Below are 14533 nucleotides of genomic sequence, written 5' to 3'. Positions count from 1 at the left end.
TCAGAGTTAGAAACCATGATAAATGAGCTACAAATTGTTAGTGGCAAAGTAGGCTTGCAGATAAATACCAAAAAAACAAAGGTTATGACCAACAGTACGAAAATACCTATAAATTCTAATAATAATTCCATAGAATACGTACAACAATACATATACTTAGGAAAACAGATATCCTTTGAGAAATCCAGACATCGCGATGAACTAAACCGACGTATAAATATTACTTGGAATAAATTTTGGACAAATAAGGAAATATTAAAATCAAATCTCTCCATGAAACTAAAGAAAAAAGTTCTGGATTCGTGTATTTTACCGTGTCTATCATACGCCTCTCAAACATGGATATTTAATAAGTACAGTAAACAAAAAATACAAACATGTCAAAGAGCCATAGAACGTAGTATTTTAAACTTAAAAAGAACAGACAAAAAAAGAAACTCTGAAATACGAAACACTACAAGAGTTATAGATGCTTTGGATCATTGCAGAAAACTTAAATGGAAATGGGCTGGCCATATTGCGCGTATGAATGATGACAGATGGACGAAAAAGATTACCAATTGGACTGGACCAATGGGTAAAAGAAGTAGAGGAAGACCAATAGAACGATGGTTAGACGAAATACTTAAAATAGCAGGTAGAGACTGGTTAGAAAAAGCTAAAAACAGAGACACATGGAGAAAAATGGAGGAGGCCTATACTCATTTAGAGGTCCTTAATATAAACAAACATACATGACCCACACAATATGAAAATATATATATATAATATTAAATTACATTAGCAATAACATATTAAAATTGTATAAGTTAAAAAAAAAATATATATATCATAGTTAATCGATGACTGTGACATAACTGATACTAATAATAATATATAATGTAAAATGACAATTTATAAATGTAAACAGACTGATATGTATATTAACGGAATAAATAGGCTTTTTTATTTTTTATTTTTTTATTTATTTTATTATAGATAGGGACACTAATTAATAGATACGGGAACCACACCTAAAGCCGAGTAAGGCGATAAATACTAAACTTACTTATAATAATATATGGGACCTTGCGACATGAAATTAATTAGAAATCAACAAACTGTTGAATAATCTAAGATTTGAAAACTTATTTACAAGCTTTTAACTTGCTCTGTTAGTTCATTCGTGTAAGGGTCAGATCTAACAATTGAATTTTAAATGAGTTGAACCGATTGAGCTGAAATTTGTTTGGATGAATATTGAGCTGAAGTTTATATAAACTTTGGATTGTATTGGCCATCACGGCGGACGCTTCAAGATGGAGGACTTTTAATGCATGATAGGAATGATAGGAATGTCAAATAAAACGTTTTTCAGAAAATAATACGAATAAGCTAGTTATGGGAGCTGGGCGTCGAGGAAAGAATTGAAATAGTCTATTTCACGAACAAATTAATAATTTTATTTAAATTTTACACAACTTGTAACAAAACAAAATATATATATAATAGGTAGAGTCACTTTCCGCGATGGAGGTGAACTGTTCCCATGGTGGACGGCCACCTGCACGTGGGACGCGCCTCGTCAGCGTTGGCCGTTCCGCGAAGACACGATGCAGCGTGAGCACGGTGTAGGGCTGACGCGATGCAGCCTTAACGTGTAGGGTTGTCCCTTACATGTAACTAGTTTGTTTTTAAAAGCTTTTTTCAATTCATTCTGTTTTCAAGCATGTCCGACGCGCTCATGTTCTAGTTTGTAACTAATGTTACAAACCAGAATACGACCAGAAACTTATAGACGACGTCTCAACTTAGTGCTCACGGATGCAATGATGCAACGTCAGCAACGTATGTGGTACCAGCCTCAATTAGGACTATAATCTGGAATTAAGAAACATAATATTTTTAAATAATAATAGAGAAAATGTAAAATAAAAAAGTCACTTTATATTGCAAAAAATGTTTTAACTTTTAAAAGCTTTACACAACAAACTCCCGGTCTAGATTAAAATATTTTTTCAATCCACGACTCCGTAGCAACAAGTAATATTTAAATCAATTATATACCTCTTAACAGAACAAAGTTAACAATAATGTTCGCAAAGCCTTGGAATTTTACTCGAAACTACGGTACCCTGTTAACTTCCCGAGAATTGGTCCGAATGTCCCGACACTTGCGATTCTACCAGCTTTAATTAATTTGAAACGCAAAATCCGACTCCCATTAACTGAACCCGACATTTATTGCAAGGGAAAGATTGATTGACAAAACACGAACGGAAAGTTTCGGGAAGAATAAAATATTGTTCGAAACGCCAATATTTCGAAACTGGCAATAAAACGTTATCTTCTATTACGGTATTGACAGACACGCTACTTTTACGGCGATTCGCGTTTTTGCGACTGTTGAAGCTGTTTCTCGTTTTGGCGACTTGCTGCGGTTGATCGCGGTATTAAAAACACGCGTTTTAGCGACAACTTAAGGGGGAACGTACTATTGAAACGCCTCGTTACCCCATGCAACGCAATGAGGATATATTTTCTATGACCACAATAACATCATCATCACGTCTCATTGAATGTTCATAAAGTGACTCGGGTTATCGAAAATGTATATAGATTTGATTACTGTCAACACTCGTCGTGTTGCGTGGGGTAGCGTTACGTTTCGATAATATTTTCTTGCCTTGCGTTTAGTTTAGTTGCTGCATTGAGCGTCCAAAAATAGCTGCGACCGGCGCTAAAACGTGTGAAAGGCTCTCAAACCTGTGCATTCTAATTAATTGCTAAACGTAACTAAATCCGCCAACCGCAGTTACTAGTAGCATGTCTGTCGGGCCCTTCAAAGTAAAAACGCCAAATTGCTGTTTATTGTTTGCAATAAATCTTTTGCGAGCAGAGAGTTTAGTATGACAAGTGGGTTAAACGACTAGGATACTTCAAGAAATTTTGGATATTACGCTCAAGAATACAATACACATACATTTTTATAGCAAAACCGATATAGATAAGTGTGTCCAATGACAAAATTTGTTTTACTATAGCGGTCTTGCAGAGAAAAATATCAGCATGAACCCTTCTTCAAAATTCTCCGTAATTTTTTTGTTCTGAAAAGTTTAAGTACACCAATTAGTACATAGCCATGACGGTGTACTAAACAATTATAACATTTTAATAGAAGGCTCGCTACTTAAACCAAATTATAAACCAGAAACATATGGGTAGATCATTGATAAATATTACAATAAGCTAAAGTTTTAACTTTAACTAAACAGGGTTATTTCCGTGACAGGCATGGCGGAATTGTCACCATACCAATTCAAAAGAGTGGGCTCCAGGTTCAATTCTCATTGATTAATTTAGATTTAATTTATGTATTCATTCATTGTTAATCCATAGCACCGAAAAACCTAGTATAAGGCTATGCGTGTAGAAAAACTTATTTACTTTCCGAGATCAATGGGGAAAACCAAAATTCATGGTTAAGGCCTGTTTTCTTTATTGTTCGCTATAAATCGGTTAGTGGTCATGCGTTCGCAGAACATTAAGCCACCGGTGGGGCGCTGTAAACGGAGTTCGGAAGTCACAAGTATAAATTGTTTACGGCTCACTTCCGCGCGTTAACCACGTTTTGTTGGCTTTGTAGGTAAATTCATGGTAGTAAGTAATAAATGTTAAAAGCAATGTTAGTAAAGAAGATTTAAGAATTAAATGTAATACCTTTTGTTGGTACGGAAGAATCACTTCTATAGGTTTTTGAAGGTGGTAGAACTCGACTCCGGCGGCACCACCGCCACACCTATTTCTACCTAATAACAGCAGTGTTAGGCGCTGCTGTGTTCCGTTTTGAAGGGTGTGGTAAGGGAGACAGACTTTTCCGAGGCATTCCAGCTTAGTCCTCAGGGGTAGCGGCGCATCTGTGGCCGACCTCATGTAGGAATATCTACTATGTGGGGTTGATTATAGATGTCCATGAGCAGCAGTAGCCACTTACCATCAGGTGGTCTGCATGCTCGTCTGCTACTCCTATATTGTATTAAAATAAATAATAATTAAATTATATTCACACTTTTGTTAAAAAACGTCACATTTCCAAATTGACGTCAGCATCCGCCTCAAAACGAATTCATATGAGTAATTTAACATCTTTTCTCGCTAGAAAGGATCCTATAAACAATACTCTAATGGTCGGCTCTTTCCACTGTTTAGTGCAACGGCTCTCAAAGTGTGCATGTATTCCTGTGGGACATTTTGCAAGCAAACAACCTTAAAGGAAAGTGTTTCAGAAACATAAGACTACTTTTAATTATAATGTTACTCAATGAGTAATTAAATAAAGATCATATCTCTAAGTAAAACATATTGTTTTTTAAGTGGAAAAGTGGCGATAATTTATTTTTATGCCCGTCATAATCTTGTTGCTACCAACCCCATGTGGAACAAATGTAAAGTCTGAGATGGAAATGTCTTAAAAAGTGAATCTGCCTTACCATAGACTACAAATAATAACACAGTAACGAATTAAGAATAAATATTTATTAACTTTGAAATTGTTTTAAATTTTGCTTGTAACGGTTCAGAATACAAAAACAAAGGTAGCCTAGTGGTTGACACTCGAGCTTTCGACCTGAGGTCCAAGGATCAAAAATTCGTATTATTGGAATATGTCCTCAACTACTCTCATTTTGAGTGAAGACTCGTACCTATGAGACAATAATGGGTTGTTGTTGATGATGATGAGATCAAAATAAGACTATAAATACTCCAAATAGGTCCAACTGACCATGCTCGAAAAAGTTTGAGAACCGCTGGCTTAGTATAGTGACCCGTTAGTAAAATCGGGTCAAAGCCACACAATAATTTGCAGTCCTTTGTATTGATCCCGGTTTAATTTCACTACGTACAATTCAGTTTATTTTGTTTCGGAAAGAAGAGAAAACTTTTGTTCTTGTTAAGAGAAATGAAGTGCTTTAGCAATGGCCTGCTATATTAATCTTGCTAATGGAAAAGTGAGTTTTGAATGGACTGTGTATACGCTGTAGTTATAAATCTTAATATTGCAAGCATAGATTAGTACAGATTACTCACTCCTAACAAAAAAATGTAACCAGTTTTGACAATTGAAATTGTCACTGTCATATTTGAAAAATATAAAAAAATAGTTTTTAGAGTATTTAGAAAGAAACGATATTTCTCCACAATTTTTCTTCGATTTCGTGTTGTTTTTGCACCACTTAGCTGCACATGTCAGCATTATTCAGCGTAAATCACACCATGATAGTCGGAGACGTAATGGGAAAACAGTCAGCTATTTTACGTTTGTGTCAGCCATTTATGTCTTCCTTCATTTACAAAGCGGTGAGATATCTATACTTATTTATGCTTAACACTGTAATTATTAGGAAATGCCTTATAACAGCATATTTATGCCTATTATGCCAACAAAAACAATACGAATCTAAACAGAATTGGATGAATATTTCTTCTTTATCCGCGGCCAATAAAATGCAAATTTCCAAATAATAACGTTGGCAGGTAGCGCATGAATAAACATACCAAGTAGGTGCTATCGGCTGTGAATTATTCAGAACCAGGATATCAAAGGTATTATTGGAACTTCGGTAAAAAAAGGGAAATGGGTTAGGTGGTAATCGTTTGTCCCTGTAGTTCAAAACAGGGGGCATACCATCTTTTAAAAACCATTATACTTCAGGAAAGTTTTAATATTGTTTCGTACAACGACCTTCTTAAAACAGATTTGTTTTATTCCTGCCGAGTGATGTAAAATAATGAGTAATTTGTCTATTCCTTATATCCAAGAAAAACGAGACATCGAAATATTATCATCTCTTTCATAACCCGTACTTGATTGTGTTCCGTCATACACAGTTGAACAAAACTTAAACCCTTATTCATTTTTTGCTTATTCATTGTATAAAACCAACTGAGATAGTCATATTTAGCTTAAAAAGTTAAATATCCTGCAAAAAAAAAACTTCGACCGACATCATACAAAACTGCTTATTGTAATATTACAAAACCAATCTTACTTTAACGAGTTCGCGGTACGAAATTTTCATGTATGATGATTAAAATAATACTATTTTAAGATATGGTAGTAACCCCCCTGAAGACAGCTTCAGTATCACCTGCCTGTCGTAAGAGGCCACTAAGTTAGGGCTTCCAGGCTTTCGTACACTCATGGCAAGAGTTCACCCGAGAAGCACCGACAATATCAACGTACTCAGAAAACTCCTGTTGCGTTTCATTTGGATCCTCTACGTAGCACTAAAGATGCTACTAGCCACCTTGAAGTTTTGGTAAGTAAAAATCCTACATAAACCGCTGACTTTCTTAGGGGCATCTTCGAAAGGATTCCGCCTGTCACCCAATAATTAAATCATAATCGTTAAGGTTAGATACATATATACAAATATTCATTGTTTAGCCCGGAATCTCCACTGCCGTATCTGCCGTTAGTAGGTGATGTGCATCGTCAAGGCATGTTTATTTCCTACCTTCCAACGTTGCTATCTTTTTGTCTACTACAAATATCTTGGATTGTAATATTAACCTCCAGATTCATGGACCGCAGTGGTCATTTAACACGAGTAGCTTAGTTCTCGAGCAATGCATCTGATGGATCTCGAGTTCAAATCCAATCCTATTTGGGGTCGATGAAATATCCACAGATATTATCTACACTAATATTATAAAGAGGGAAACTTTGTTTTTTGTTTGGTTGTTATGAATAGGCTCAAAAACTACTGGACCGATTTCAAAAATTCTTTCACCATTCGAAAGATACATTATCCACGAGTAACATAGGCTATATTTTATATATAACATATTTGATAAATAGATTTTGAGGCGGTACAAAGTTTGCCGGCTCAGCTAGTTTAAGATAAAAAAGAACACTACTCGTATTATCTTTTAAAAAATATGTTGCAATGGTATAAGAAAATGAGTAAATGATACTTTTCTACAGCATATAGTTATTTGAAAAATCTTAACCCATTTTCCACTATGTCGGTAGCAATAATTCCCTTGTGATAACAGCCTTAACACAACTAAATGACCGGTTGAAATGTTTATTTTTACTCACGCGACACGAAGCTCACGAAAGCTCGACTCAGCCGCCATGAACGGAGCTTTAGGAAGCTTTATAAAAGCCTCCGATAACACGCAGGTTATACCTTCCAGTTAACCCGAAAAGCTTACGAATTTTATCTATGTCTTAGTATTCGTGTTTAGAACAAGTTCGAATTTGTAAGAATGTTTTTATATGATGGAAGATAATGGTAAGCAGTGGCCACTATAGCCAATGAATGGAACAACTGTCCCTAGAAATTAAATATATAGAGCTTTAGGGCGTATATTTACGAGGCGTATATTTACGGGCGTTTACGAGGGGAGCCTTCAAAAGGTACCCTATGCCGTGGGAGCGGCACAGGGTTATATGGGATTCTTACCGCACTAAAACCCCCCCGGTGGTCGTCCTCGGCGCTGCGTAGAAGTGTTTCTTAGCCTAAGATTTCGTTTTAGATATGCCCAACCACAGCAGCCTAGTCAAGACATCTTTCTATTCGATTTAACGATATAATCCGCAAACTATCAAAGTACATCCTTTTACTATATAATAGTCGTGTCAAATAATAATACTTTATTTGACAAAAAGGTTACAGAGTTAGTATGATACATAATATATTATTATTTATATATATGATACATAATATATTATTAATAATATATTATATATTTCAGAAGGCTTTGTCACCCGTGCTAGGTGTTATCCTGTATTACAGCACACATCGCCCACACCAAGCTATTTTAAGTATAAAAACAATCTAGCTAATTACATTAAAACAATAGTAATAAAACAATAATAACACATTGTGCTTATATTTCTAAATTAGAGTTGTTGTCGTGTCAACCTCTCTGTGTGTTATGTGAGATGATGTGTGCAAGTATATTATTCATGTACAAAAATATGCATTTATGTATGTATAGTGTATACATGTATTTAATTTTATTATGTGTTATATATTTTATTTTACCTGTTATGATTAAATAAATGCGTAAGGTATTATGCTAGTGTGCACTTTGCATAATAAATTGCCAAGTGCTCGCCTTTGATCAATATTATCATTGATCATATTTCACTATGCTTTTTATTTACTCGTATAAGAATCCATCAATTAAATGAGTAAATACGTTTTTTGTTTTCAGAATAAACGAAGTGTCAAACAAAAGCTTTATCAAATAAACGCTGAAACTGAAAATTGAATCGCGAGGTTTAATAAAGTTATCGAAACATTCGGTTTGAACGCACACAATAAAATTCGTATTTGCAATTTTATTTCTGAAAACTTCACTATTCGGTAGTTCTTGAAACTTTAAAATCTGGAGCTTTTAAATTTAGAGCTTATAAATGTATGCATGACATCACACAACTGTATTCATAACAATATTTTCTCTGACAGGTTATCTAGTTTGATAGGATAAGAAATGGTTTAAAATTATATAAATAGATTTTCTAACATATTCTTAAAAACTTATACAGTTAAAAAGATCTTAAAAATATTGTTTAAAAGATTGAAGTAGAAAATCAGCCAATAAGACACTTGTTGACAAGCGGTCACTACCGCCCATCCACATCTGAACCAACTCCTTATAGAACAGAGCTTCTTTCTGAACACGATTGCAGATGCGTTGTCACTCTTGAGACGTAAGGACACCTCATAATGGACATGATGACAAATTTTGAAATCCCCTTCTATAATGTAGCTCTACTGATTCTAAGAATAGTATTCATTCGGCAATAATAACATTTTATATACCAATTTTCATTTAAACGTGAAAACGCTCGCGGGTGTTATGGCGTCCGCTGGTGACGTAACGTTACGACATCCACATAGAAAAGTTCAAGCAATACGGTGACTCGCCAGAGCAATGACGTCATTCGCCCCAATTAGCGTTTCAGACAAGATGCCGAATGCAGTATTTCATACTTTTATTTATTGAAAATATATTAAAACTGCGTCATTTTTGAGAATCTTTTCACAATATTGTTTTTTTCTTTTTAAATCATTTATTTTTATTATTATATTAATCATCGCTCATATGAAAATCGGCCGACATACATTCCCTTTCACCGAAACGCACAAACTATTTCACGCTAGAAATAATAATAACTTCGCTGATATTAATTGATCATTTCTTATTGATATGGAGACTGATTGATATCGGAAAGCCATTGGTCGCAGAACTCGCAGATATTTTACTGAATGAAATGTACTGTGTCCGAATTTTCGACACGATCTTATTAATTTTTATGACCGAGCCTCATATAATAAAACAGTATATTGTAACAATAATTGGTGTATATGCATAAAGTAATAAGTACAGTGTATTCGAAATATTTTTGATATATTTAGGGCTACATACAAAAACTGAATCAGGAGAAGATAAAAAGATAAAAATAAATTAACAATGGATTTTATAATCGAGAAACGTCATAAGCGTATAAAGACATTCTATAAAATAAATTATGGGTATATTTATACCCAGGAGGTGAACCCATTTGTTAATAAGTCGTTCTGAAATATATGTTACGAGTACCTCGGTGGATTAGGTTTGAAGGTGGTAGAACCCTCTGTGGTTCGACTCAGGCGGCACCACCGCCACACCTATTTCTGCGTCATAACAGCAGTGTTAAGCGCTGCTGTGTTCTGAAGGATGTGGTAAAGGAGACATACTTTTTCGAGGCGTTCCAGCTTAGTCCTCAGGGGTAGCGGCGCATCTGTAACCTACCTAAGGTAGGAATATCTAATGCTATCTTTGGTTGATTACGGATGTCCATGGGCGGTAGTGGCACCATCAGGTGGATTGAATGCTCGTCTGCCACTCCTATATTATAAAAAATATGGACAATATCGTATATAGATATCGTTAATATCCAAACTTCTTACTAACGACGATAACAGCTTATAAAGAGGATTTCAAATTAGTCCTCAGAGGTAGCAGTCAGCCCACAAAGGAGGCTTCAGATACGATTTCCGTACTAATTAGGGCAACTTGCATATTTTATACCGCATTAATTGTTGCCACAACACACACATCACACACATACATGTAACACATAACACATCCATACTACATATAGTACTTCTTTCACACAAAACAATTATTATGTTAAAAACACCCAAAGCATAGTGTATATGGGTCCTTAGGCGCAATCATAGTCTCAATAAATCATAAACAGCCCGATAGTTACCGACGTCGGTAAATTGCTTTCTTCCTATTATTACCCTTGAATTACGAAGGCAAATAACACGTGTTTACCTGTTGTTTGCATCGCCATATTTCCTAGAAAATATATGGTAAGTTCAGATTTAGATTATGGGAAATAAACTTGCCCAAACTTGTTGTACCTAAAATACCGGAGAAAATTTTAAAGGTTAAGTACAGATTGGTAGACACATTGTTTTGAAGACTTTTCTTTTGTAAAGATGAAATAAAAGAGAAAAATAAAAGATAAAATAAAAGAGAAAATTTTAAAGGTTAAGTACATATTGGTAGACATATTGTTTTAAAGACTTTTCTTTTGTAAAGTTGTTTTCCTTTACCGCTATAGTATACGATAATTCTAACTTCACGACTTCTTTTTTCACATTTACGAGTCATTATGAGTCATGAAAATCATTGCAATTTTGTCTTAAAATCAAAAACCCCATTGTTCAAAATATAGGTTAGTCACTCCCAAAATATTGATACATTCGATTGCTGATTGTGCTTGAGGGCCTGCCTAAGAATGGGATACATACACATTACACATATAGTCGAAAAACAATACATAGTAGCAAATATCATAACTTTATACATCTTTATATATATATATATTTCTTATGTGCGTGTGTATGTCACTGAACTCCTCCTAAACGACTGGACTGATTTTGATGAAATTTGTTGTGTGTGTTCAAGGGGACTTGAGAATGGTTTAGATTCACAATTTAGTCCGTGGTAAAAGGTATTTTTAATTAATTTTTAATTCGTAAGTAGTTTTAGAATCGGAAACTATGCATTTGATCAAGTGATGATCTTTAGCAAAGTTGTTGTCCAAGAGCCCACGAGGGTTTGGGAGTTGGTTAGACCAATTTTCGACAGATGGCACCACTGTCATTCTAATGCAGGTACAAATTTTCCGTTTTATGTATGTCATATTATTTCTTTAAATGCGGGCGAAGCCGCGGGCACCACTAGTATATAATAAATATCGTAACTTTATACACGGTACCTTATAAGTAAATTATTTTTATATTTCCCCTTATATAGCAATTTAACCCGAGATTAGTTCCTCAACAGCGATGGTGACCATTGCACCACGTAGATCTAACAATAGTATTCAAACAACTGGTGTCGACAAGTGTTGCAAACTCCGCCACACAAGGCGACCCTTTATCGTCTGCAGTTTTATTCAAATTGTTTCAACAGCTTACAAGTAGGGTGACAAGCCTTTTCTACTTTTTACGGAATCCGTATTTATACGACGAGCTAATAGTCTAGTGGTTGAAACTTGGCCTCTCAACCGAGGTTATAGTTAGAGGAGATAGTTATGCCAGGAATGCATTCAGATTTTTCAAAATTATGTAGCTACTAGTTTTGGCCCGCGGCTTCGCCCGCATTTAAAAGAAAATAATATAACATACATAAAACTGAAAATTCGAACCTTCAACTTTCCTAAAGATCACCACTTGATCAAATTCATAGTTACGATTCAATCCTTACTAATATCGATTAAAATAATCGATGTTTTGGGTCCAAAAGATCGATTAATCGATCTTAGATCGCCATCCCTAGTTTCCGTGGGATTTCCGGGATAAAAACTATCCTATGTCGGGTCTCAGACTATTTTTGTACAAAATTTCATTAAAATCGGTTCAGTGGTTTGGGCGTGTAGAAGAGACAACCAGACAGACAGACAGACAGAGTTACTCTCGGATTTATAATATTAGTAAGAATTAGAAACTAATTAGCACTTGGTATAACGGTAAAAGAAAACATTGTGAGAAAACTTACAGAAATATAAAAAGATCCACATGATTTGTGAACTCTATCAATACTCACACACGCTCGTGGCCAGCAGTGGGACAGTAATGGATACGAGCGTGCGTGAGTAATGACAGTAATGGGTTGATAAATCTTTAGCGCCTTAAAAAGCAGTCACGACATATCACAATATAATTCACATTCCCATCTATTTAAAATTCGTTACAAAATTCCTGTAACATATTTTTTTTTCTAGTCATATTCCTATTTTAGTCTCAGTATTTAAATCGTATGGTCATCCTACATTCCCTTGTCGCAAATACAATCTGAACAATTCACAAGGACCGAGCACTGTAAGCGCTGGACGTTAGATGTAATTCCATGGAACTCTTGGAAATATTTCCAGAATCGTAAAAAGAATACGTTTTCACAATCGCTGTTATGATTTGATCTACCCTTAAAGAAGAGTTTGTTAGCAACATTGTCATAACATTTTATTAGTACCTATTCGAAAAATAATTGATATAAAATCCGTAATACATTTTATATCATGTATTAAAAATGAAACAAATTAAATTATCATTAATATTAAATCTTTTTAAAGTTATCTTTTTAGGGTTTTCTACCCAAAAGGTAAAAATGAAATCGTATTTACTGAGACTTCGCTTTCCGTCCGTCTGTCACACGGCTCTGTCTCTTAAACCAATAGCCGATATAACAACAGATACGAAAATAAAAAATAAATTTTCCCCCATTTATTAATAAATAACTCGCCATACAAGCAACCGTTATTTTCCGCTTTATCTTTTAAACCGTAATAGGTAGACAGTTAAAATTTTCAAAACGCATTTTCTTCCTTTCTACTATAAAAACAAATATAAAAAAATACTGCTGTGCGAGTTACACTAGTTCTTGGCCAAATATTTATTTTTACGTTTTAACAGTATTATTATTATTGGTCAAAATATATCATGGGTCAACTAACACACGTGCACAATATGCGGTCTAACCAACATATGGAAAAGCTCGGAAACTTTATAAAAGCTCAAAGCGAGCGCGCTATAAATTCAGAACTAATATATGGGACAAGTCGCATAACTAACTAGTTATAATTAATTTCGCGACTCGGATAGAAACGCTTAACTTTGGTAACCAAACCATACGTCATAGTTCATTTCAGTTGAAACTTTCCATTAGTTTCAAAACATATATCAGAATATTATGATATTGTTTGTTAGCTTAGGTTTTGTGGACAGTTTTTGAATTAATAAAGACTGAACAGTGAACAGTCCGAACGATTTAAAAAAGTATTTTTAACTTCTTAGGAACTTTTTATATGATACTAGCTGACCAGACAAACGTTGTGTTGCCATATAAATAAAAAATGTTAATGTGAATAACCCTTATCACTTAGGGGTATGAAAAGTAGGTAGTAGCCGATTCTCAGACTTAAAATTAAAATTTGGTTAAATCTGTAAAGCCGTTTCGGAGGAGTACGGTAACTAACATTGTGACACGAGAATTTTATATACTCGTATAAGATATTAAATACATCATAATTAGTTCCGAAAATCATGATACACATAACATTTTATAGAATTTAAAAAAGAGATAGATAGATAAGGTAAATAGATTTCCGAATTTCACTAAATGTAATCTTCTGTGGATTCCAAAAAAATAAGATAGGTTACATTTTTATAGTTAATTTCTTTATTTTTATACATAGTATAACGTTACATATTCATCGCTACATTATAACGCAACATAACATTACATCGTTTAAAATTTCCTTTATATAAAATAGCTGACCCATTCCCCAAGGACTAAAAGGTCAGTAGCGATCATGTTGTAAACTTATGCTGACACCACACTCCCGATACAACAAGAAAATCCCTTTTTTCCGAGATGATATATTCATTATTATTCATATACGTCATCGTGAAAGGTATAACTTGCTAACTATGACAATAATATTATGAATGCCACGACAGCCTCATGATTTTATGAACTTATTACGAATTCTTGTAATTTGTACAAAATGTATAATTCTGGAAGTCTGTCGAATCTCAATCTTTATATTGTGCGGCTTCCTATGGACTTATTCATGAGATTGCAACGGTTAATACCTCATGCGCGAATACCTCAAGTGCGAATATTAATAATTGACTTCTTCCTGGATTCCTTCCTGTATTCCTGGATGTATTTATGCCAAGATTCTATAAACTCCAAGAATTCTGGGACATAAGATAATATTTTCATAATATGGGGGACCAACTTCCAATACACTCTTTTAAAATACAGACAAAAAGGGATTATCCTTTTATTAGCAGTGGTAGATGCGGTTGTATTAGTATATTCTGATTTGAAGGGTGCGAAAAGAAAACCATATTAAATAACTTAGGGTTAATTACTGTTACAGATGTCCGTAAGTAGCAATATCTGCCCTACTTCTTTATTATAAAAATGAAATATGCTGGAAACTGTACCCATATACAATCTTATAAGT

This window comes from Epargyreus clarus, unplaced genomic scaffold (assembly GCF_041222505.1).
Source record: "Epargyreus clarus isolate Ecla_fem2 unplaced genomic scaffold, WU_Ecla_fem_2.2 ptg000021l, whole genome shotgun sequence".
In the NCBI taxonomy this organism is placed as follows: domain Eukaryota; kingdom Metazoa; phylum Arthropoda; class Insecta; order Lepidoptera; family Hesperiidae; genus Epargyreus; species Epargyreus clarus.
This window is presented reverse-complemented; position numbering follows the sequence as displayed.